The following is a 26,529-nucleotide window of genomic DNA, read 5'->3' on the forward strand; positions in this document are numbered from 1 at the left end:
CAGAGATTAAGGGAGCTGGGGCTTTACTCTTTGGAGAGAAGGAGGAGGAGAGGAGACATGATAGAGGTATACAAGATATTAAGAGGAACAGATAGAGTAGACAGCCAGCACTTCTTCCCCAGGGCACCACTGCTGAATACAAGAGGACATGGCTTTAAGGTAAGGGGTGGGAAGTTCAAGGGGGATATTAGAGGAAGGTTTTTTACTCAGAGAGTGGTTGGTGCGTGGAATGCACTGCCTGAGTCAGTGGTAGAGGCAGATACACTAGTGAAGTTTAAGAGACTACTAGACAGGTATATGGAGGAATTTAAGGTGGGGGTTATATGGGAGGCAGGGTTTAGGGTCGGCAATGTTCTATGTCTATAAAACTTACCCGTGATATCCCCTATACTTTCCTGCATCACCTTAAAATTATGGTCCATTGTTTTAGCCACTTATGCCACAGGAAAACTTCTCTGGCTATCCATTCGATCTATGTCTCTTATCATCTTGTACACCTCTATCAATCCCCCTTTCATCATCCTTTGCTTCAAGGAGAAAAGCCCTAGCTCGCTCAACCTATCTTCATAAACATGTCCTCAAGTCCAGGAAGCATCTCCTCTGCACCCTCTTTAACTCTTCCACATCCTTCCTATAATGAGAACTGAACACAATACTCCAAGTGTGGTCTAACCAGAGTTTTACAGAGCCCTGATGAAGGGTCTCAAGCCGAAATGTCGACTGTTTATTCCTTTTCTATCGATCCAACTTCTGCAGAATCTCGTGTTCTTCATAGAACTGTGCATGAACTCGCAGCTCTTGAACTCAATCCTCCAAAAGGAGCACAAGCTTGTCACAGGGTTTGGAGGCTTGTGTGTCTCAATGACCCAGAGAGCCAGCCTTATGCTTTGGCTCTTGGTAGGGTCACCCATGCCAAACAGGTCAAAGAGTAGAGGCCAGACTAAGAGTGGTCGACTGGTGTTCCTGGTTCGCGGGTTCAGCTCAGGGCCAACAACCCTGACAGGTCAAAAGAAAAAGCTGTGACGGAAAAAGCAATGAAGAACCCGTCTACAGCTGTGTGCAGCAGAGATGAAGGACCTTGACTGCACCAGTGGTGTAACGGGCAGTAATTAAAATTAGTTCTTAAACAAATTTTCAGTCCCACTGAAACCCATTGGGTTTTTAGCCCATTCCCCTAACCGCTCAGCCATGATCACCACGTGGTGTCACGGTAGCCTAGCGGTTAGCCTAGTGATTATAATGAAATCCTGGCAATGCTCAGATGCAGACGAGCCTCAGACAGAATTTATACTGGAGATGTACAGTAACAACCGTGTCTGAGACAAAGTGCTGCTTAAAATGCATTTGAATGCCAATTTACTTCCAGTCTCAAGCAGTGATGGAGAGGGATAATTGTTCCAAGTGGTTTAAAATCTCATTGGTATTCAGCGGGCTGCATTCGCTTGCTGCCTTTCCTGCAGCAAAGGACCCGAGGGATTTTGCAGGGGTGCAAGGACATGTACAACAAGTGGATTGCAGCTGGACACATAATGCAAAGGGCTGAACTACTGATCATGTACGACACGAGTTCAAATTCTCCCACGATGGATGGGGCATTTACATTCCAACTCATTCAATAAAAGATGCTAAAGTATAAGTAATGTTAACCATAAACCTGTCTGATTGGAGTGAAACAGGATGCATGATTTAATAATGGCCTCTGTGGTGCAGAATATCACTCATCCTAACATTACCGTCAAGCAGGGGTGGCACGATGGCGTAGCGGTTAGCAAAACGCTATTACAGCGCCAGTGATCACTGATTGGTGTTTATTTCCTGCTGTTCTCTGTAATGAGTTTGTACGTTCTCTCTGTGACTGCATGGGTTTCCTCACTACCTCACAATTTTGCTGTCTTCTCCCGCTATTTATTGACTTTTTCCTATATATTCTTAGTATAATTTATAGTATTTTGACAATATGTATCATGTTCCCTGAGTACAGTAGAGTAACGTAGCAGTTAGTGCAAATGCTTCACAGAAACCAACTGTGTACGATCGGGTTTCCATTCTCTGCCGTCTATATGGAGCATGTACGTTCTCCCCCACCTATAGGGAGTGTGTACATTCTCCACCGTCTATAAGGAGCGTGTAAGTTCTCCCCGGATGCGTGGGTCTCCTCCCAGTGCTCTGGCTTTATCTCGCATTACAAAGACACACGGGTCAGGGTTAGTGAGCTGTGGGCACATTATGTTGGCACTGGAAGTATGGTAACACTTAGGGGCTGCCCAAAACAATCCTCGCTGATTTGATTTAACAGAAAATTTCTCTGTATGTTTCAACGTCCATGTGACAAATTAAAAGCTAATCTCAATCATTAAACCATGGAACCTGCTCATGATTGACAAGGACACAGAGATTTTATTTATTTAAGGATATAGCATGATAACAGGCCCTTCTGGCCGAGCGAGCCCGCACCCGCCAATTACACCCAACTGATTAACTAACCTACTAACTCCCATGTCTTTGGAATGTGGGAGGAAACCAGAGCATCTGGAGGAAGATTGTAAATTGTTACACTAACTGCTAATGCTATCGCACCACCAGGGAAACAGGCCATTCAGCCCAACTCATCCATGTTAGCCAAGCTGCCAAGAGAAGTTCCTTCCATATGCCTTTGTTTGACCCATATCCCTGTAAACCAGGGGTTCCCAACCTTTTTTAGGTCATCGACCAATATCATTAACTGAGGGGTCTGTAGATTCCAGGTTGGCAGCCGCTGGTCTAAATCTTTTCTGTCCATGTTCCTGTTTCAATCTTCTTAGTGCTGCAATTGCACCAACCCCTACCACTTCCTTTGTCAGCAGGCTGCCCAGCAATTGCTCACTGATCTGATTTGAGGGAAATGATACATTTCACTGCATGTTTCGATGCACAGGGGACAAATAAAGTTCATTTTGTCTTTATGGTAATGGCTAACAGTTTGGAAGGGAATTTCCAGATTTTCAGGAGAGAGCCTCCAGACTTACAGAGCTCCAGTTTCCATTTTTTCCAGAGAAAAGAATTGTGCTGAATGAGAATTCAACCAAAAGCAATGCACAGATGGAGAGTTGTGAGAGATTGAGATGCCAAGACAGTATCAAGGTCGGGGCAGAGAGGAGGGAAAAGAAGAAAGAAGAAAGGGGAGAAGAGAGAGAAAGGAGATTGTGAATAGAGAGAAAGAATGAGATGGAGGAAAGAGTGAGACAGAGAGAGAGGATAGAGTTGAGAGGAGAGAGAGAGGAGACTGAATAGAGACAGCAAGAGAGAAAGAAGACAGAGGGAGAGAGAGGAGTAAAGAGGGAAGAGGGGAGAAAAGAGAGGAGAGAGGAGACAGAATAGAGAGAGAAGGAGAAGGGAGAGAGAGGAAGAGAGAAAGATACAGAGAACAGAGAGGTGAAAGAGAGATACAGACATAAGGGGAAAGAAAGAGATGGAGAGAGATTGTTACAGAGATAATGAGGAGACAGTGAGAAAGATACAAAGTGAAAGAAACAACGAGATAGAAAGGGAAGGAAGGAGAACAATCAAATGAGCCTGGGTCAGTAAAGAGAGAGAGAGACTAACAGGGATAGAGAGGAGAGATAAGACTCAGAGATACAAAGAACAAAGGAGATAACAATTTGCGCATCCACATCACGGGATGATACCACGGCTACCTCACTTATAAATTTTGACAAACCTAGCCAGTAATAACCTAGATAATTCAGCTAAACAAGTTCAGTGTTGCTTCTGCCCATGTCAGGCAACAAGCTTTAAGCTCTTTATATTAAATTTGCATAAAACAATGAGTAGTCCTATTTCTAACTGAGATACGCAAATCCTGTTTACTTGGCCATGCCGGCATGTTCCCTCACAGAGGTCAGGACTAAGTAAGAAAACAAGGAGGACCTGCTGACTGGGAAAATGCAGAGAACTGAATATAAAGTTCATACCTACAAACACACTGAGCAAATCTGCTGACTGGTGAAAATATAGCTTGGCCACCCGTACAGTGAAAAGGGAGAGAGAATGGGAAGTGGAGATTGTGAGAGGTGACAAAGAGGTAGATGTAGGATGATGACGGACTAGCTGATGTAGAAAGATGTAGATATAGTGATAGATAGATAGATAAGGAGATTGAGACTGTAGGAAGGAGAGACAGAGATGGTTACACAGATAAAGCACACAAAATGCTGGAGGAACGCAGCAATTCAGACAATATTTATTGAGGGGAATGAATAGTCAATGACTCAGGCCAAGTCCCTGCACCAGACTGAAGGGGAAACAGCCAGAATAAGGAGGTGGGGGAGGGGAAGGAGGGCAAGCTGGCAGGTGACAGGAGAGACCAGGTGGGAGGGAAGTTGGATGGGTGGGGTGGGGGAACGGTGATGAAGTAAGAAGCTGGAGGTGACGGTTGAAGAAGTAAAGGGCTGAAGGAGGAGAATCTGGTCAGAGAGGAGAGTGGACCACATGGGGAAGGGTGAGAAGGTGAGGAGAAGAGAAGGGGTACGAAGGGAGCGAAAAAGGGGAATGGAAAGAGATGGGAGGGGGCTCAGGTTGGAGGCTACCCAGACAGAACATGAGGTGATGCTCCTTCAACCTGAGGAATGGCATTGGAGAAGATCACGGGCTGACATGTTGGAGTGGGAGTGGGAGGTGCAATTAAAATTGGTGGCCGCTGGGTAAACCCGCAGATGGGGTGAAAGAACTTCCCCAAGTTTATGTCAGGTCTGACCGATATAGAGAATGTTGTTAGGACACTAGTCTCACTTGCAGTGGTCAGTGTTGGGTGGGGGAGAGAGAAAAGAGAGGGGGGAGAGAGAAAAGAGAGAGGGGAGAGAGAGAGAGAGGGAGAGGGATGAGAGGGGAGAGGGATGAGAGGGGAGAGAGAAAAGAGAGGGGGGAGAGAGAGAGAGGGAGAGGGATGAGAGGGGAGAGAGAGAGAGAGAGGGAGAGGGATGAGAGGGGAGAGGGATGAGAGGGGGGAGAGAGAGAGAGGGAGAGGGATGAGAGGGGAGAGGGATGAGAGGGGAGAGGGATGAGAGGGGGAGAAGAGAGGAGGGAGGAGGAGGGGAGGGGGAGGAAGAAGTGAGTTAAGATACACAACTGATTTACAATTATTTAAGAACTTGGATAAACCATTTCTTTCTTTAATGAATATGTTGCAATCTGATAAGTTAGTTGTAGACAAGATGGTGAATTTGAACTCTGGAGTTCTGGCCTGCTATATAAACGCTAATGTCAAAGAATGGAAAAACCTACAGAAGGTGGTGGATACAGCCCAGACCATCATTGGAAAAGCCCTCTCCGCCATTGAGTGCATCTACAAGGAGCATTGGAACGAGAAAACAGCATCCATCATCAAGGATCCCCACCATCCAGGCCATGTTCTCTTCTCACTGCTGCCATCAGACAGCAGGCACAGGAGCCTCAGGTCCCACACAAAAGTTACTACCCTGCAACCATCAGGCTCCTTAACCAATGTGGGTAACATCACATCACAACACTGCACTGATTCCTCAACCTACAGACTCGCTTTCAATGACTCTTCAACTCACGGTCACAATATTAAATATTATCATTTTTATTTGTTTTTGCATAGTGATTGTTTGTCAGTCTTTTGTGTGTAGCTTTTCACTGATTCTATTGTATTTCTTTGTTCTACTGTGAACGCCTGGATGAAAATGAATCTCAGGGTAGTATATGGTGATATATACGTACTTTGATAATAAATTTACTTTGAACTTGTGAACTATTATTCGAACGGCACAATGGCTTGCATTTTGCTGTGATTTCAGTAAGCAACTTAAGCACTGCACTCGAGCCAGCTCTGCACCGCGAGCACAGTAGTGTAACGCTTCACAGCGCCAGTGAGCAGCGATCAGAGTTCAGTCCCACCGCTGTCTGTAAGGGGTTTGCATGTTCCCCCTGTCAGCAGGTGGGTTTCTGCCCACAGTCCAAAGACGTAGGGGTCAGGGTTAGTAAGCTGTGGGCACGGTATATCGGTGCTGGAGGTGTGGCAACACTTGTGGGCTGCCCCCAGAACATCCTCAGACCACGCTGGTTGTTGATGCAATCAATGCATTTCACTGTGTGTTTCGATGTACATCTGGCAAGTAAAGGTAATTTCTTAAAAACCTCTAAATCAAATCTCCCTGAGGGTTTCACACTTTTCCACTTCAAGCAGCTGAATTCAAATCAAGTCTCAGCCTCACCCTGCTGGTTGGGCTTCTGAACGATCTGGAAAATCATCCCAGCTGGACTAATCTAAAAGAACTCCTGACTTTGCAGCTCCTGCCGCCAAGGAAGGCAGGGGCAGAAGGTGCTTGGGTACACCGGATTCTATCCCACTGTTACCAGACCTGTAAATGGACCTCAGTAGTACTCAGGACATCTTCAAGGAGCAAAGACTCAAAAAGGCAGCATCAATCACTAAGAACCCCCATCACCCAGGACATACCCTCTTGTCATTGCTACCATCAGGAAGGAGGTACAGAAGCCTGAAGGCACACACTCAGCGATCCAGGAACAGCTTCGTCCCCCCTGCCATCCGATATCTGAATGGACACCGAACCCATTAACACTACCTCAGTACTTTTTTATTTCCATTTTTGCACTACTTGTTTAATTTAACTATTATTTATTTATTTATAGAACATAGAAATCTACAGCTCATTACAGGCTCTTAGGCCCACAATGTTGTGATGATTATGTAATCTACTCTAGAAACTCCATGTACCTATCTCAGAGTCTCTTAAAAGTCCCTATTGTATCCAACTCTACCACCGTCGCTGGCAGTTCATTCCACGCACCCACCACTCCCTGTGTGAAAAACTTACCTCTGACATCCCCCTTGTACCTGCTTCGAAGCACCTTAAAACTATGCCCCCTCGTGTTAGCCATTTTAGCTCTGGGAAAAAGTCCCTGGCCAACCACACAATCAATGCTCCTCACCATCCACCAGGTCACCTCTCATCCTCCATTGTTCCAAAGAGAAAAGGCCAAGTTTACTCAACCTATTCTCATAAGGTATACCCTCCAATCCAGGCAACATCCTTGTAAATCACCTCTTTGCTAATACCCCAGTGACAATGATCAATGGCTGGCAGTTGGCTAAAGTCTCTTGGGTAGATAGTCCATGAGTGGCGGAAATCCACACACCCAACAACTGAATTGGAGGAGAACCAGGATCTGTTTTTAGAAGCCTGGGCATCCAATACGGCCTCTAATGTTTAGAACTGTTAAGGTGGAGACACAGGACATTGCAGAATCTAAAGCATGGGTTCCCAACCTTTATGCCATGGACCGACACCATTAGGCAAAGTGATCCTTGGACCCATGATCTAGAGCAACAATCAATCTGTTGGAGGAACTCAGTGAGTGGAGCAACATCTGTCTGGGGGAAAGGCACTGACGACAGTTTGGACTGTTAGGATTCTGGGTGTGAGCCGGTTATCAGAACTTTTCCTGCTCCAGGTTTTAAGTGCCATTGAACATAATCTTCACTGCGAGTTATGGGATATAGAAAGTACACTGTAAATGATCAGCAAAGTAGCTGGAAATTTAACCAATTAAATATAAAATACAAAATAAATGAGCCTGGCTGAGCTGAGATAAAAAACCAGAAAATATTGGAAGCACTCTGCAGGTCGGACCGTATCTGCAGAAGGACAGATCTGGGACCTGTTTTTCCCTAACAAAAAACAAGTGTTTCAGCATTTCATATATTGAACACCTGCAATTGTTTGAATTTTGTAGGTTTTGTCAAATGATACACTTCAGTCCCTCAGTCAACGACAGACTCCAAGCACAATGATTTCCGCCTCTGGTTTGGCCAACTTTGGACAAATTTCACAACACGTGCCGGTGATAATAAACCTGATTCTGAAGTTCATAGAATGATAGACACAGGCTATTCAGCCCAAAGAGCCCATGCCCCCTCCCTCCTTTCCTCGTTCAATTCTATCAGTTGTCAAATTAGTCTCAAGACTAAATCTGAGAATACTGCAATACTCAGTAGGCCAGGAAGCATCTGTGGGAAGATAATCCGAGTTAATACTTCAGGTTGAAGACCTCTTCCTAAGAACAGATTTTCTCAATTCCCTTCTCCCTGACAGAGTTGTTCATCCTTCCCTTAAATTCAACTACCTGCTAGCCTGACCTATTGTGCTAAGCTCCACATTTTATCTATTTATTAAGAAAACGTGCGAAGTAGGCCCTTCTGGTCCTTCAAGCCATGCCACCCAGGAATCCTCTGATTTAATCCTAGCCTAACAATGGGACAATTTACAATGACCAATTAACCTACCAACTGGAATGTTATTGGACTGTGGGAGGAAACATGAATACCTGGAGGAAACTCCCATGGTCACAGGGAATTCCTTACAGGCAGCGGCAGGAATTGAACCCAAGTCACTGGTACTGTAAAGTGTGTGCTAACCACTATGCTACATGCCGCCCCTGAAATAGGAAGCCGTTTGTCCTTGTTAATGCTTGATGGATTAGCCTCTGCAACACAGAACCCTCAGCACTCATTTGGTAATGAGACCTTTGCTGAGTTCTCCATTTGTTTTCCTGGTGTCTGCCCGTAATGACACCTTCTATAAACACAAGAGATGCTGGAAATCCAGAGCAATGCACAACTGTCTGACCTGCTGAGTTCCTCCCACAGCTTTCGGTTATCATCTTTCACTCAAATAGAAATATCCTTCCTAAATCCACTCTATCAAACCCTTCCATCATTTTAAGAACTCTGTTAGGCCACCTTTCAACCTTTGCTCCTCAAGAGAAAAATATTGTTTTAATTTCTTTTTATGTCTTCTTGTAGTACTTTCCCACATCTTTGGTGTCATCCCTGTAAATCACTAGGGAGGCCCTGTCTAGTATGTCAAGATGCTTCTTCAAGATGCTACCCAGATGTTTCAGCTTCCAGATGTTGATGGACTTGCTGAACATTTCCTGCATCTGCAGTTTTTCTCTCAACTGCAGAAATGGATGACTGAAAGAGGAAAATGTGAGGTAATTGAACTTTTAACAGCTCCAAATTGTAGAGTTTAACTGTTCTTCCCCCTGTCCCACTGACCACACTATGCACATACACAGTCCTCTAACACCAGGACAGGCTGTCTTCTTTGGCTTCCAGCGGGCTTGTGGATTCACAGACACAGGGCCCTGTCTTCCCCAGCGGACTCACAGAGGTGGCTTTGGCCACCGAGTCTTGGCTGGACCTGAACACTCTACAGCCCCTTCAGCACCCAATGTCTGCACTGAACATGATGGCAAATTCAACTAAGTCACTTCTGCCTGTACATGATCCATATCCTTTCAGTTTGTCTAAATGTCCATTAAACGTTGCTGTCACTTCCACCAATTCCCCTGGCAGTGTGTTCCAACCACAAATACAAAAAAAAACTTGTCTTGCATATCTCATTTAAATTCCCCCTCCCCCGCCAAATAACACCCATATCTTTCAGTATTTGACATTTCTATCCAGGGTGCCACGGTACCATAGCAGTTGGTATGAAGATATTACAGTTCGAGGCATTTTGGACTTTGGAGTTCAATTCCGGCACAATTCCGTAAGGAGTTTGTATGTCCTCCCTGTGGAATGCATGGGTATTCCCCAGGTGCTCTGGTTTCCTTCTACAGTCCAAAGACATACCGAGTAGGTGAATTATTCATTGTAAATTGTCCCATGATTAGGTTGGGTTAATTGGGGTTGCCAGCTGCTGGGTTAGTATGGCTTGAAGGGCCAGAAGGGCCTACTCCATGCTATATCGCGAAAGAAATATTTTAAAAACACTATCTTTACCTCTCATAATTTTAGATACTTCTATCAGGTCACCCCACCCCCCACCCCAGCCCCCAACGGTCCAGAGAAAACAAGCCAAGTTTGTTGAACCTCTCTCTCCTTATAGCTAATCCTCTCTAACCCAAGCCACATCCTGGTGAACCTCTACCGCACCTTCTTGTAATGTGATGAGCAGAATTACAAACAATACTCCAAATGTGGCCTCACCAAAGTTTTCTACAGCAAAAACCAATGTGCAGTTTGAAGCTTGATTTTTCTTTATAGCAAATTGGGAGAGAATTTCTTACACCACACCCAAAGCAACGTACCAAAAACAGGGCCAGTGAATCTCCTTCCTAGTTGCACACATCATTTTGAAGCTTTGGGTGGGGTCTAATTACTCTGTTTCTCACGAAAAGCAATTCCTTCATTCTAACTGGATGCACACTAATATAATTACCACTTTAAAACTTTCTCCCTTTATACTTAAACACAAGAGATTCTGGAGATTGCTGGAAATCCAGCAACACACTCAAAATACTAGAGGAACTCAGCAGGTCAGGCAGAATCTATGGAGAGGAATTAACAGTCGACGTTTCAGACTGAGACCCTTCGTCAGGACTTTATACCTGATCAAACCTATTTAGGATTTGATTACTCTCTGCAATTCTCATCAACAATGCATTAAAAATGTTGCTCTGACACACACTGCCAATGCCCATGATAAATTCCCACATTATTTATTAGCAATACAGCACAAAGCAGGCCCTTCCAGCCCTTCGAGTGGTGTCACCCCAGCAACCCCATAACCCCGATTAACCCGAACCTGATCACAGGACAATTTACCATAACCAATTAACCTACCCGGTAGGGCTTTGGACTGGGAGAGGAAACAGGAGCACCTGGGAAAACCTCCACAGGGAGAACGTACTGAGACTCCTGCAAAGGGCCTGTTTAAACTTGTTCAGCCTTGTAGTTCCCAATGCCCCAGTTTATGGTGGAAACACATACGACATGCAGCTTGTTTCCAACAGTACTGATTTTTTAAAAATAAAGTCACAGAGTCATACAACCTGGAAACAGTTCTTTTGACTGCCTGTTTCCCAACTGGACTAGTTCTACTTGCCTGCTTGTGACTCACAACCTCCTAGACTTTTCCTGTCCAAGTAACTTCTAAATGTTGGGGATTCATCAGGCCAGGCAGTATCTGTGGAAAGGAATAAACAGTCAGCATTTTGGACCGAGACCCTTCACTGGGACCAATAAGGATTCAGGAGTCCTGATGAAGGATCTTGGCCCGAAATGTTGACTATTTATTCAGCAAAAAGAAAATTACAGACCTATTAGTCTGACATCGGTGGTTGGAAAGATATTGGAGTCAATCCTCAAGGATGAGGTTATGAAATACCTCAAGGTGCATGACAAGATAGGCCAAAGCCAGCATGGTTTCATGAGGGGAAGATCCTGCCTTACCAATTTATTGGAATTTTTTGAGGTAATCTCGAATAAGATTGACAAGGGAGAGGCTATGGATGTTGTGTATTTGGATTTTCAAAAGGCCTTCGATAAGGTGCCGCATATGAGGCTGCTTAATAAGATGAGAGCCCATGGAATTATAGGAAAGATATTGAAATGGGTGGAGCATTGGCTGATAGGTAGAAAGCAAAGGGTGGGAATAAAGGGATCCTATTCTGATTGGTTGCCGGTTACTAGTGGTATTCCGCAGGGGTCGGTGTAGGGGCCGCTTCTTTTTACGATGTATATCGATGATTTGGATTATGGATTAAATGGTTTTATGGCCAAGTTTGCGGATGGCACCAAGATAGGTGGAGGAGCAGGAAATGTTGAAGAAACGGAAGGGTTGCAGAGAGACTTAGTCAGTTTAGGAGAGTGGGCAAAGAAATGGCAGATGAGATACAACGTTGACAAATGTACGGTTGTACATTTCGGAAGAAGAAATAATCGGGCAGATTATTATTTAGGTGGGGAGAAAATTCAAAAATCGGAAGTGCAAAGGGACTTGGGGGTCCTCGTGCAGGATACCCTAAAGGTTAACCACCAAGTTGGATTGGCGGCCTATTCACAATGACCAATTAACCTCTGAACCTGTATGTCTTCGGATTGTGGGAGGGAACCAGAGCATCGGAGGAAGCTCATGAACACACAGGAAGAATGTACAAACTTTCTTACAGAGTACACCAGAATTGAACTGCAAAGCTCCGAGGTGTAATAGCGTCGTGCCAACCACTATGCTATCAAAGGAAATGGCTCCCCACCAGGGACCCTTATGATCTTCAGTTTAACACTCTCCTAACTGAGCAGCTGCTGTTAATATATCTGCCTCAACCAGTTCCTTAGGCAGCTCATTCTACACTCAGCACTCTCCGGGTTAAAAAGTTGTCCCTATTAAATCTTTCCCCTCTCACCCTATGCCCCCTAGTTCTTGGTTCCCTAAATATGTGCATTGATTCTATCTATATTCTTTATGATGTTCTTGGGACCTGAGGTGACGATCAGGCTGATTCAGCTTGCTGTCTCCGCGGCAATGAGGCTGAGGGACTGCTCCAGCTGCTCTGCGCTTCATGTCTGTGAGCCTCGCGGCAATGTGCCCTGCTGTGTGAGGAACCGAGGCTGAGGCTGAGGGCCTACTTTGGCTGCTCCGGGCTTCAGGCTTATGCACTCATTTTTGTTCTGAATGCTATCCCTCCCTTCTATTGTTTACGTGATTTTGTGTGTTTTTTTTTCTGTCTGCGCATTTGGCATTGGCCTTTTTAAAAAAATTTGGTTCATTCGTGTTTCTTGCTTTGCGGCCACCTGTAAGGGGACGAATCTCAAGGTTGTACAATTTATGCATACTATGAGAATAGATCTACTTTGAACATCATAAGATCACTCCTTATTCTCCCCTGGTCCAATGAGAGAAGTCCTAACCTGCTCAACCTTCCCCTGGAACTCAATAGTTCCAAGTCCTGGCAACATCCTGAAGAAAGAGGAAGGAAGATTCTGATAGGTGGGTCTGTAGACCATGGAATAGAGGGAAGTTGGTTAGGAACCAGAAGGAAGTGAGACAGGTTATAAGGGCAGTGGGGTATCATTCCAATACCATTTGGTTAAAGCAACTTGATGGTCTAATTCTTGAATGTAAATATAACCCAGCGACCTAATAGCTTAAGATATCCATAACATTCATCAACACCTTTCCTTGGAAGCAGGACAGCAGCACTTATCCAAGTCATCTCCAGTCAAGTGCCTCATGAAATTAGTGTGCAAAGATTTGAATACATATGACATTTATGAAATACTGAACATCCCACAGACCAAAATCACCACCCACAAAGCCACGTCATAACCTAATCAATTTCCTGTTCTTACTTTTCCCAGTTAGCAACATCCACCTCTCAGTGCACAGTGACAGAGATATCTGCAGCAAGGCCAGCACCCTGTGAAAAATGCTGCCCTGCCTCCAATTCTGTGACTTGCAAGTTCACGGACCTGGATAGTTGGGCACACGTTGTTTGCTCTGAAGCCTTCCCTGCCAGGAGACTTGACAACATGTGCCCTGCCTGCTTGAAGAGGTTTCAGTAGAGCCAGAGAAGCCTCTGTGTGCTCTCTGATGTCTCCCAAGAGAGCAGAAGATGTCATCTGTAGTTATGGGGGAATTTGCAGGGGGATGGAGAAACTGAGTAAGGCACACAAAATTTATTTATTTATTGTTTATTGAGAGACAATGTGGAATAGGCCCTTCGAGCCACGCTGCACCAAAGCACCTGATTAATTTTAGCCTAATCAGAGGACAATTAACAATGACCAATTACCCTACCCGGTACATCTTTCGACTGTGGGAGGGAACAGGGGCACCCAGAGAAAACTCATGGATTCCATGGGGAGGGCGTACCGACTCCTTGCAGGTGACATTGGAATTGAACTTTGAACTCCAACACCCCAAGCTCTAACAGTGTCTCATTAACCGTGACGCTACCGCACTGCCCTGGAGGAATCCAGGAGATCAGGCAGCATCTAGGGTGAGGAATAAACAGTCGACATTTTGGGCTGAGACCCTTCATCAGGTCTGGAAAATTAAGCAGAAAGAAGCCAGAACAGCTAACGTTTTAGCACTGGATGGTTTGTTGACCGACTGGGCCAAGTGGCCTCCTCCCTGTGCTTTAGTAACACGTTTCTCAGTGCTTCCTCACTGTGGGCCCGAAAAGCTTGGAATACCCTCCAGTGGAGATCCCCACTGTCAGCCTCCAGTGGTGACTTACAGAGTCACAGAGCAACACTGCAGCGAAACAGGGCCTTTGGCTCAAGCAGTCCATGTGTAATAGACAGCACTCAGTAAACATACCCCGTACACACGTGCACTGACTCACATCCTGCTCGTTTTCCATTACCATACTCACAATTGTTAGGCTTGTGTGTGAGTGAATGTGTGTGTGTGTGTGTGTGTAAGGAGTACACTTACCGAGCACTCTCCATCACACCCTGCTAACCAACAACCACTCATTTCTTACCATGATCCCATTTTATTCTCAAAGTTCAAATATGTCACCACACACAACCCTCAAATTGATTTCTCTGTGGGCATCCTCAGCTAATCTATAGAATAGTAGCTGTAACAGGATCAATGAAAGATCAACCAGAGTGCAGAAGACAACAAACTGTCCAAATGCAAATATAAGTAAATAGCAATAAATAATGAGAACGTGAGACAATGAGATAGTACTTAAAGTGAGATCATTGGTTGAAGGGACTTCTCTATAGATGTGTAGTTATCCCCTTCTATTCAAGAGCCTGATGGTTGAGGGCTAGTAACTCTTCCTGAACCTGGCATTGCGAGTCCTGAGGCTCTTGTACCTTCTACCTGATGGCAGCAGTGAGAAAAGAGGATGGCCTGGGTGGTGGGGCTCTCTGATGATGGATGCTGCTTTCCTACAACAGTGTTCCGTGTAGATGTGCTCAATAGTCGGGAGGGCTTTACCCGTGATGTACTGGACCAATTCCACTACTTTCTGTAGGATTTTCCATTTAAATGCATTGGTGTTCCCATACCAGGCCATAATGTAGCCAGTCAATATATTCTCCACTACACATCTATAAACTATTACTTCCATCATTTTCCCCCCAGATTCCATCACTCAAGTACACACTTACTCATGTCTTTGGGATGCGGGAAGAAACTAGTGTATCTGATAGAAATCAACATGGGTGACAAGGAGAAACACAAACTTTGCCCGCGCACGCACACCCACACACAGCACCTGCGGTCAGGATTGAATCCGGGTCTCTGACACCATGAGGCAGCAGTTCCACCCACTGCGCCACTCTTCCCTCCAGTATGAACTGTGCTGTTGCATTGTCCCATAGGTGGTTAGGTTGTGGAGCAGCTTTTAATGTGTCATCTTTCTAGAAAGGGATGATACTCAAATGGGGAGAGAGGGCGTAGCTGCTCACACAGTTAAACGTAAAAGAACCCATGACACCAAGGCTGAAGAGGAATTTTCACTGGTGCCTCGAGTCTGTGATTTTCATTGGCTGTGTAGTGTGTTGGAACTATCTGAAAGGGAAGTGAAATGCAAATCTTGTGTTTTTTGTTCTCAGGCTTTACTCAAACCAGTCATCACCTTGACCGAAACTAAACCATCTTGCTCAGATGATTCAGTGTTTTAAAAATTAGGCAGGGCTGGCCCTCCGCCAACCTTTCAGCCTCCTGTTTTTCTGTTCATTCCAGCGAGGAGGAACGAGGCTGAGGAAGGTCACTACACTCTCTACGAGAACAACATATTTCACTCAGGCCCAGCTCAGCTTCCCCCATTCACTTTCTCCAGCCATACCCCGCCTCCAGGGTTGTCCATGCAGTGATCTGACGGCTTCGTCGTTAAGTCATTGCACTCTCAGCCAGAGGCTTTGATCATTGATCCAGGGACAGGAACGTAGGAACAGGCTGTTTGACTGACTATGTCTGTGTTGAGCGCAAGGGCAAAAGAAGCAAGGTCACTTTTGCCTGTGGCAAGATCCGTATCCACATCTTTGGGTATGGAGGGGCCAATGCACAGGATCGGGAAAAAGCTGCAGAAAATTGCAAACTCAACCAGCTCCAACATGGGCAGTAGCCTCCCCAGCATTGAGGCCATCTTCAAAAGGCCATGCCTCAAAAAAGTCACTAACGACCCCCATCACCCAGGGCATGCCCTCTTCTCATTGCTATCATCGAGGAGCTGGTATAGAAGACTGAAGATACACACTCAAATTTTCAGAAACAGCTTCTCTGATTAAATGTTGCTGTCATTCCTGGTTCCACCACTTGTGCTGGCAGCACAGAAAATTGCTTTTGCACGTCTTGCTTAACACTTTCCCCCGCAGGTTACTCTCATGTCTTTTCAGTATTTGACATTTCTGCACTGGGTAAAGGTCTGATTATCTATCCTATCTCTGCCTGCCATAAATTTATATTCTTCTATCAGGACATCCCTCAGCTCTGGCACTCTAGAACACAATGAGTCCTTTGCAACTTCTCCCAATAAAAACAAATTCATTCCTCCAATAAAAGGTAGAACACATTTCAAATTAAGACTGCACTCAAGGCATAAAGTCTGAGCCATAAGACCATAAGAGATAGGAGCAGCATTGGCCATTTGGCCCAGCGAGTCTGCTCCACCATTCGATCATGGCTGATCCTTTTTTGACCTCCTCAACCCCATCTCCAGCCTTCTCCCCATAAGACCATAAGATATGGAAGCAGAAGTAGGCCATTCGGCCCATCGAGTCTGTTCCGCCATTCAATCGTGGGCTGATCCAATTCTTCCATTCATCCCCACCCCCCTGCCTTTACCCCATACCCTTTCATGCCCTGACTAATCAAGAACCTATCTCTGCCTGCAATGCACCCATGACTTGGCCTCCACAGCTGCTCATGGCAACAAATTCCACAGATTCACCACCCTCTGACTAAAGTAATTTCTCCACATCTCAGTTCTAAATGGACGTCCTTCAATCCTGAAGTCATGCCCTCTTGTCCTAGAATCCCCTACCATGGGAAACAACTTTGCCATATGTAATCCGTTCAGGCCTTCTAACATTTGGAATGTTTCTATGAGATCCCCCCCCCCCATTCTCCTGAGCTCCAGGGAATGCAGCCCAAGAGCTGCCAGATGTTCCTTCAATGTCATGTCCGATCAAGAACCTGTCAAGCTCTGCCCCAATACACCCAACGAACTGGCCTCCACAGCTGCCTGCGGCAACAAATTCCACAAATTCATCACCCTCTGGTTAAAGAAATTTCTCTACATCTCTGTTTTAAATAGATTCCCCTCTATCCTGAGTCTGTGCCTTCTTGTTCTAGACTCTCCCACCATGGGAAACATCCTTTCCACATCTGTCTATGCCTTTCAACATTCAAAAGGTTTCAATGAGATCCCTCCCTCATCCTCTAAATTCCAACACATAGAGACCAGAGCCATCAAACATTCCTCGTATGATAACCTTTTCTTTCCTGGAATCATCCTTGTGAACTTTCTCTGAATCCTCTCTAATGCTAACATATCTTTTTATAGATGAGGAGCCCAAAACTGTTCACAATACTCAAGGTGAAACCTCACCAGTGCCTTATAAAGCCTCAGCATCACATCCCTGCTCTTGTATTCAAGACCTCTTAAAATGAATGCTAACATGGCATTTGCCTTCCTCACCACCAACTCAACTTGCAAGTTAACCCTTAGGGTGTTCTGCATAAGGACTCCGAAAGGCTTTTGCATCTCAGATTTTTGGATTTTCTCTCCATTTAGAAAATAGTCTGCACATTTATTTCTTCTACCAAAGTGCATGATCATGCATTTTCCAACTTTGCATTTCATTTGCAGCTTTTTTGCCCATTCTGTTTAAACCCTTCTGCAGCCTACCTGTTTCCAAATTACCTCCCCCTCCACCAATCTTTGTATCATTTGCAAATTGGCAACAAGGCCATCTAGTCCATCATTTAAATCATTGGTATACAGCACAAGAAGTGGTCCCAACACCGAGCCCTGTAGAACACCACTAGTCACTGGCAGCCAGCCAGAAAAAGATCCTTTTATTCCCACTTGCTCCCTCCTACCAATCAGCCATGCCAGCAACTTTCCTGTTATACCATGGGCTCTTAACTTGGTAAGTAGCCTCATGTGTGGCACCTTGTCAAAGGCCTTCTGAGAGTCCAAATATACCATTTTTCTTAACAACTAATTTCATTACTTAGCCTAATAGGTTAGATTTACCACAGTACATAATTATCTATTTAAATGTTTATTTTGCTTTTATATCATCTCAATGTGTACTTAAGAATGTATAAATAATTGTAGATTTATACATATAAAAAAATGGAAAAGGTTATATGTGTGAAAAAAGTACATGATAATTGTGAACTCCTTATCCAAATAAAAATAAAATTAAAAAAAAAGAAAGTCCAAATATACAACATCCACTGCATCCCCTTTATCTATCTGACTTGTAATCTCTTCAAAGAATTCCACCAGGTTCATCAGGTAAGATTTTCCCTTAAGGAAACAATGCTGACTTTGTCCTATCTTGTCCTGTGTCACCAAGTACTCCATAACTTCATCCTTAGCAACTGCCTCCAACATCTTCCCAACCATTGAAGTCAGGCTAACTGGTCTATAATTTCCTCTCTGCTGCCTTTCTCCTTTCTTAAGGGGTGGAATGACATTTGCAATTTTCCAGTCCTCTGACACCATGCCAATCATTCCAATCATTTTTGAAAAATTATTACTAATGTCTCCATAATTTCTAATGCTACCTTTTTCAGAACCTTAATGTGCAGTTCATCTGGTCTGGGTGACTTATGTACCCTTATGTCTTTCAGCTTTTTGAGCACCTTCTCCCTTGTAATAGTAACTGCACTCACTTCTCTTCCCTCACACCCTTCAACATCTGGCACACTGTTAGTGTCTTCCACAGTGAAAACTGATGCAAAATACTCATGTAGTTCATCTGCCATCTCCTTGTCCCCCATTATTATTTCTCCGGCCTCATTTTCTTACAGAACTATATACACTCTCATCTCTCTTTTATTGTTTACATACTTGAAAAAGCTATTACTATCATCTTTGATATTACACTAGCTTGTTTTCATAGTTCATCTTTTCCCTCCTAATGATCCTTTTAGTTGCTCTCTGTGTTTTTAAAAGCTTCCCAATCCTCTATCTTCCCACTAATTTTTGCATTGTTGTATGCCCTCTCTTTTGCTTTTACTTTAGCTTTGACTTCCCTTATCGCCCATGGTTGTACTATTTTGCCATTTGAGTGTTTCTCTATTTTTGGAATGCATCTATCCTGCACCTCCCTCATTTTTCCCAGAAGCTCACATTATTGTTGCTCTGCTGCCCTCCCAGCATCTCCTTCCAATTTACTTTGGCCAACTCCTCTCTCATACCACTGTAATTTCCTTTATTCCACTGAAATACTGCTAAGTCAGACTTTACTTTCTCCCTATCAAATTTCAAGTTGAACTCAATCATATTCTCATCACTGTCTCCTAGGGGTTCTTTTACCTTGAGCTCCCTATTCACCTGCAGTTCATTACTTAACACCCAATCCAGTATAGCTGATCCCCTTGTTGGCTCAATGACAAACTGCTCTAAAAGCCATCTCATAGGCATTCAACAAACTCAACTCTCCTGAGATCCATTACCAACCTGATGTTCCCAACTGACCTGCATGTGAAAGTCTCCCATGACTATCATAACATTGCCCTTTTGACATGTCTTTTCCATTTCCTGTTGCAATGTGTTGTCCACATTCAGCTAACTGTTGGGAGGCCTATATATAACTGCCATCAGGATCCTGTTACCCTTGCAGTTTCTTCACTCAACCCACAAGGATTCAACACCTTCCGATCTTATGTCACATCTTTCTACTGATTCGATGCCATTCCTTACCTGCAGAGCCACACCGCCACCTCTGCCTACCCTCCTATCTCTTCAATACAACATGTAATCTTGGATATTCAGCTCTCAACTACAACCATCCTTCAGCCATGATTTAGTGATGGCCACAACATCATACCTGACAATTTCTAATTGTGCAACAAGATCATCCACCCTATTTCTTCTACTCTGTGCATCAAGATACAACACTTTGACTACTCTGTTCACTACCCTTTTTGATTCTACATCCCTATTGCACTGATACTCACCCTGCTGGCTGCAGTTTTGTCATCTGTCTGCTCTTCCTGACAGTCTGAGTGCATGCTATCTTTGCTTTTTTACCATCCGATCAATCCTGAGTCCCTTCACTCCAGTTCCCACCCCCTCCAAAGTAGCTTAAATCCTCCCCAACAGCGTTAACAAATTTGCCTGCGAGAATATTGGTCCCTCTTGGGTTCAGGTGCAACCCGTCACTTTTGTACAGGTCATACCTCCCCCAAAAGAGATCCCAATGATCCAACAACCCGAAGCCCTGCATCCTGCACCTGCCCAACCTATCCTTCTAACTCAGCCCTCAAGTCCTGGCAACAACCTTGTAGATCTATTCAACACTCTTTCAAGTTTAATAACATGTTCTCCATTGAAAGGCAACTACAACTGAATGCAATATTCCAAGGATGACTTTATCAGTGTGACCTCACAACTTTTATACACATACACCTGACTAATTTCCTGGAGGCCACTCATTTTACTTCCAATCCCCATTCCTATTCCAGCTTGTCGGTCCCTGGCTTTCTCTAATGCCATGATGAGGCCACTTTCAGGTTAGAGGAGCAACAGCTCATATTCAGTCTGGGTAGCCTCCAACCTGACAGCATGAAAATTGATTTCTATACCTACCGGTAAAATTCCCCCCCTCCCCCTACTTCTTCCATTCGCTACCCGACTCCCCTCTTCTTCTCTTCTCCTCTCCTGCCCATCACCTCCTCCTGGTGCCCCTCCTTCTTTTTCTCCCATGATCCACTCCCTCCCCTATCAGATTCCTTCTTTTCCAGTCCTTTACCTTTTCCGCTCATCTCCTTTCCACCTACCTCCCCCCTCACCTGGCCTCACCTACCGCCTTCTAAGGTTGTAATCCTTCGTCTTCCTCCATCTTTTTATTCCAGCTTTTTCTCCCTTCCTTCTCAGTCCTGATGAAGGGTCTTGGCCCAAAACTTCGACTGCTTATTCCTCTCCATTGATGCTGCCTGATCTGCTGAGTTCCTCCAGCACTTTGTGTGTGTTACTCTGCATTTCCAGAATCTGCAGAATCGTTTGCGTTTATCATCCCAAATGATTCTCATCTTACAGTGAACTAACAAAACTGCTGTTGCCCCACATCTAGTGAGCAACCATTCTGGTGACCACGAACTCTCTTCTCTCAAAGTGATTTTCATCCTAAAACTTCAATGGAGTTAAGGGGAAGTTAAAGATTACAAAAAGAAAAAAAAAAGCTAATGAAGATTGAGTTTGAAGCTGCAGATGTAAAAGGTCTTTATTCAATACTTTACAAATAGGCAGACAGGCCAGGTGGAAGAATCTTCCCAGTCTAATAATGGAGTTATGATTCAGAACGGTCATGATCTAATGTCAGCTGTGGGTCTGTGGGTTCTGCTAATTTCCTCTGAGTCAGAAGGTTGTGGGTCCTGAGCAACAAATTTTTGAGCTGCAAAATACTGCATTGCTGATGAGATCAAAACTGAAACTGTCTGCCCTCTCAGTGGCACACAGAGAACTCCAAAACTCTAGTCGACCAAGAACTTAACTTCGTATCAATATCACTGACACACAGTATGTTGTGAAATTTGTTGTTTTATGGCAGCAGTACAGTGCAATACTTAAAAATACTAATTACACTAAGAAATATACTCAGTGGCCACCTGTACACTGCTCGTTAATGCAAATACCAGCCAATCATGTGGCAACAACTCAATGCATAAAAGCATGCAGACATGGTCAAGAGGTTCAGTTGTGGTTCAGAACAAACATCAGAATGGGGGAAAAAATGTGCTCAAATTGACTATGACCATGGAATGATAGTTGGTGCCAGATGGAGTGGTTTGAGTATCTCAGAAACTGCTGATCTCCTGGGATTTTCACATATAACAGTCTCTAGAGTTTACAGAGAATAGGGCAAAAAAAATTTCCAGTGAGCAGCAGTTGGGTATGAACATTTTGGTAACGAGATTACAGCAGCGGGAATTGATCCTCGATCTGTGATCGCTATTGTCAAGTATTGAAGTGCAGAGAAAAACTTTGTTTTGCTTTCTGTCCATATCGATTATTTCATCACAACAGTGCATTGAGGTAGTACAAGGGAAAACAGTAATAGAATGCAGAATAAAGTGCTACAGTTACAGGCAAAGTGCAGTGCAAGCGAACAATGAGGTGCAAGATAGATTGTGGGGACAAGGAAATGTTCGCCTTCTGGTTTAACCCTTTTGAGACCGGTATCATTCTGTGAACTTACACTGCCTATATTCCAAGATTAGATGAGGTGTGAGGGCTTGAAGCAAAGCATCATGGCTGGAGACTCACAGCCACTATAGAGAACACAAGGCAAAACATTAAAGATACATTTAAGCAGGAACTGAATAAATTCTGGAGGACTATAAGACATCAGAGCAAAGTTAGGCCATCTGGCCCATCAAGTTTGCTCTGCCATTCCATCATGGATGATTTATTATCTCTCTCAATCTCATTCTCCTGCCCTAATAATCAAGAACCTATCAACCCATGCTTTAAATGTACCTCTACAGCCATCTGTGGCAATGAATTCCACAGACTCACCACTTTCTGTCTGAAGAAATTCCTCCTTATCTCTATTCTAAAGGGATGTCCTTCTAATCTGAGGCTGTTCCCTCTAGTCCTAGACTCACCCTATATAAGGAAACATCCTCTTCACATCCACTCTATTCAGGTCTTTCAATATTCGATAGGTTTCAATGAGTTTTCCCCTCATTCTTCTAAACTCCAGCAACTACAGGCCCAGAGACATCAAATGCTCCTCATGTTAACTCTTACATCAAAGTACAAACAAAAAGTACAAAGAATACAAAGTACATTTATCATCAAAGTATGTAAACATCATGCATGAGACTCTGCTCCTTACAGGCAGCCACAAACAAGAAATCTAAAAGAACCCATTAAAATTTCTCACATTCCCAGGATGAACCTCATTTGGTTTTATAAAAGTACTTAAAGTGTTCATGTAAGTTAAAATGTTTTCCTCCATGTGTACATATAAACCTTTTGTAAATTACCACGATAAGAAAATCAGTATGACATTTCTGCTATTCAGACTGCCCTGTCTGCAACTCAGCAACATTTCTGAGATCACCCTGCAATTTAGATGAGGCCTTACGCAATAATCTACTCATTCTGTGCGGAGGTAATATTTTCACCATATCACTGAGGGTTTTTGAGACTACGGTCGGCCCAGTACACCACTCTGCTACTGAAGCACACATCTACACTTCCTTTTTCCGAGGGCCGCTGGTGTAAAAATATTTTTAACATTGGCTTGTTAAAAATAGCTGCTTCCTGACATTAGAATAGAATGTAGAACATGATACAAGCACATGGGTCCACAATGTTATGTTGACTATTTAATGTACTCTAAGATCAATCTAACCCTTCCCTCCCACACGACCCTTCCTTTTCTTTTCATCCATGTGCCTATCTAAGTTTCTCAAAACTTCCCTGATATATCTGCCTTTACCACAACTACTGGCAATGTGATCCACACACCTACCACTCTCTGTGTAAAAAACCTACCTCTGCTTTTCTATCTCTAACTTTCCTCCAATCACCTTAAAATTATGCCCCCTTCTACTAAACCATACATCTCAGTATTAAGAATTGCCCAACAGTTATAGTGTGCTTTGCAAACCTTTCTATCGTCCATGTATCAATCTAGGTCTATTAAATGTCCCTAACATATATATCTGCCTCTACCACCACGCCTGGGAGGGCGTTCCATGCACTGTTTGCTGTAATTTAATCTCTCATATGCCCATCAACTTTATCGGAGTCTCCTGTGACCTAATCTACATCAGGATTTTCAGGATATTCCACTTCTCACGTTCGATTTGATTTAATATTTTCCCACAATAGCGATGGAGGCATTTCATCCAATCTGATCTATGTCAGCCCTTGAAGCAATGTCGTGAATCCCATCCACCAATTACATCGAACGTGGAACACGACGGCACAGTCAAGCCCTTCGGCCCACTATGTTGTGCCAACCAGAACACACTGTAAGATCCAACCCTTCCCTTCCCACACAGACCTTCATTTTTCCAGCATTCAACTGCCCTATCTAAGTGTTTCTGTAAATACGCTAGTTGGTCCCTTTTTTGTTTTCTTTGCCTAAAATTACATTTGTGTGACACCTTTCATGATCTTAAATGCCCCAAAGTACTTTACAGTTAACTGAACTACCATTTTTAAAAATGTTTTATTTAGAGACACAGCATAATAAAAGTACTTTGCAGTTAACTAAACTATCATTTTTTAAGATGTTCTTTATTTAGAGACACAGCACAATAAAAAGGCCCTTCCAGCCCAACGAACCTACGCTGCCCAATTACACCCATGTGACCAATTAACCTCCTACCATAACCCAGGGGCACCAAACAAGGCTCCACGGAACCCTTGGTTAATGGTAGGGGTCCATGTCATAAAAAGGTTGAAACCCTGCCCTAACTTATATGTCTTTAGGATATGGGAGGAAACCAGAGCACTCTGAGGAAACCCACACAGTCACGAGGGAGAACATACAAACTCCTTACGGACACCAGTGGGAATTGAACCTGAGTTACTGATGCTGAAAAGTGTTACACTAATGTGCTGCTTTAGTTTCAAGAGTTAGTTACTGCTGTACAAAATTAGTTCCTGATGTTTGGGATCACCAAGATCCACTCGGTAGAGAGGATTTTAATTTTAATCCTACCAACTTTTCAAAGTGCTGCTTGCAAAGTCATGCCTTTTGAAGTGTTGAAGAGAATAGCTGACCACGTGGACAGTGGAACAAGGAAACCAACCAAATACTTGTGCTGCTTTTTACTCTTCCAGCTTTCCACTCTCTGGCTGATAGTGACAAGCACCTCACTGCAATTCCCACTAATGGCAACTTGTTTCTTTCAAGGATTCACTTTCTCTCTGTTGATGTACAGCTGCTCCCTGGAATGAGTTCCAGTGTTTTTGAACTGGCTCACCCCCAGGACAGTTGTTGGGTCACCCAGTGATCCCCATGATCAGGGACGCAAGCCTGCGGGCCCCAAATATGAGGGCTAGTAATTTCCCCCACCTTGCCCAAGGTTAGTAAGTAATAGGATCAGGGATTCCTGTGGGGCAGGACCGGAGGCCCAAGGTCAGTCAACAGGTCTGGATGTTGGGCTCCAGCTATCCCCGAGGACAGAGGTCAGGTTGGCAGGTGCTGAGGATGAAGTCCAAAGATCTCTGTGGTCAGGGACTGTGGATGACAAGCCCCAAGGGCAAGGGCAAGGTCAAGGGCCGGTGACCCCACTGAGCTCAGTGAGTCCCAGGGTCAGAGGTCTGCGTGGGGCAGGTCCGGACGCCAGGCTTCAGCAGTCCCTGACGACGGAGGTCAAGTCGACAGGGGCTGAAGGTGAAGATCAGTGATCCCCGTGGTCAGGGTCTGTTGTTGGTGAGCCAGAGGATGAAGGCCAGTGACGCCCGATGGGTGTGTATGTGTGTGTGGGGGGGTGGGGGGGTAGGAAGGGGTTTGCTTTGCTGTTGTTGTGTCTGTCTGGGTATTGTTTAACATTGTAGGCATGCTGCCTTGGTGCTGGAAGTATGACGACACTCGCCGGAGGCCCCTACACATCTGAGACTGTTGGTCGCTAATGCAAACGCCACATTTGTCTGTCCTGGAAAAGCAGAAGAGTTAGCGTGACGCTCAGCCGATATGGATCCTTCACCAGAAAGACTGGACAAGTGCTTTTTTATCATTTTTATTTATGCACATTTCCTGCTTCCTGTTTACAGACCGGGAACTTCCTGTTTACTTCAGCACAAGCTGCTTAAGTGCTACAGAAATGAGAGTCACAGTCACAGCACCTTTGGCCCACTGAGTACACACCATCTACAAAACCCATTTACACGAATTCTTCCTGCATTCCCATCAATGGCCCTCAGATTCCATTGCTGATTTACAGACTTCACAGTGATCAGGTAACCTGCCAACCCTGCACGTTTTTGGGATGTGGGAGGAAACCAGAGCAGCCGGGAGAAAACACACGTGGTCACAGGATGAACATGCAAACTCCACACAGAGAGCACCCAAGGTCAGGGCTGAACCCGACTCTCTGGTGCTGAGAAGCAGTGGCTTGACTCACTGCAGCTCAGCCAGAGTTCAGCAGGGAACGAGGCAAAAGATTGACAGCTTAGGGCAGTGGACTCTTTGAATGAACTAAGGGACACCATGAAGACATTTTGTGCTGTAATGGACAACTTTGATAGATATAGCCAGCCCATCACAGGCAAAGCCCTCCCCACCATTAATCACTTTTCAAGGAGTGCTGCCACAAGAAAGCAGCATCCATCACCAAACACCCCCACCATGCCCTCTTCTTACCACTGCCTTCAGTCAGGAGGTTCAGACGCTTTAGGTCCCACACCACCAGGTTCAACAACAGTTATTACCCTACAATCATCGGGCATCGAAACCAGGGTGCATAGCTCCACTCTGATTTCAAACTTCGAAACTGATTTTGCAACCTACAGACTCACTTTCAAGGTCTCTAACAACTCATGTTCTCAGTA

The 26,529-nt window shown here is 44.5% G+C and overlaps 1 protein-coding gene across 12 annotated transcripts in view; it reads right to left on the reverse strand.

Annotated features, from left to right (window-relative positions):
• Nucleotides 1-26,529, reverse strand: part of zmiz1a (zinc finger, MIZ-type containing 1a) — a 446,537-nt gene that overhangs the window by 64,741 nt on the left and 355,267 nt on the right. The window contains exon 1 of one of the 12 annotated variants that reach the window (XM_063070407.1): nucleotides 10,914-11,132. The exons of the other annotated variants lie outside the window; for them this stretch is intronic. The gene's annotated coding sequence lies outside the window, so the exon portion shown is untranslated. Of the gene's footprint in view, nucleotides 1-10,913; nucleotides 11,133-26,529 lie in introns of those variants that run through there. 12 annotated transcript variants of the gene reach the window in all.

Source organism: Mobula hypostoma, chromosome 18, assembly GCF_963921235.1.
Source record: "Mobula hypostoma chromosome 18, sMobHyp1.1, whole genome shotgun sequence".
Classification (NCBI taxonomy): Eukaryota; Metazoa; Chordata; class Chondrichthyes; order Myliobatiformes; family Myliobatidae; genus Mobula; species Mobula hypostoma.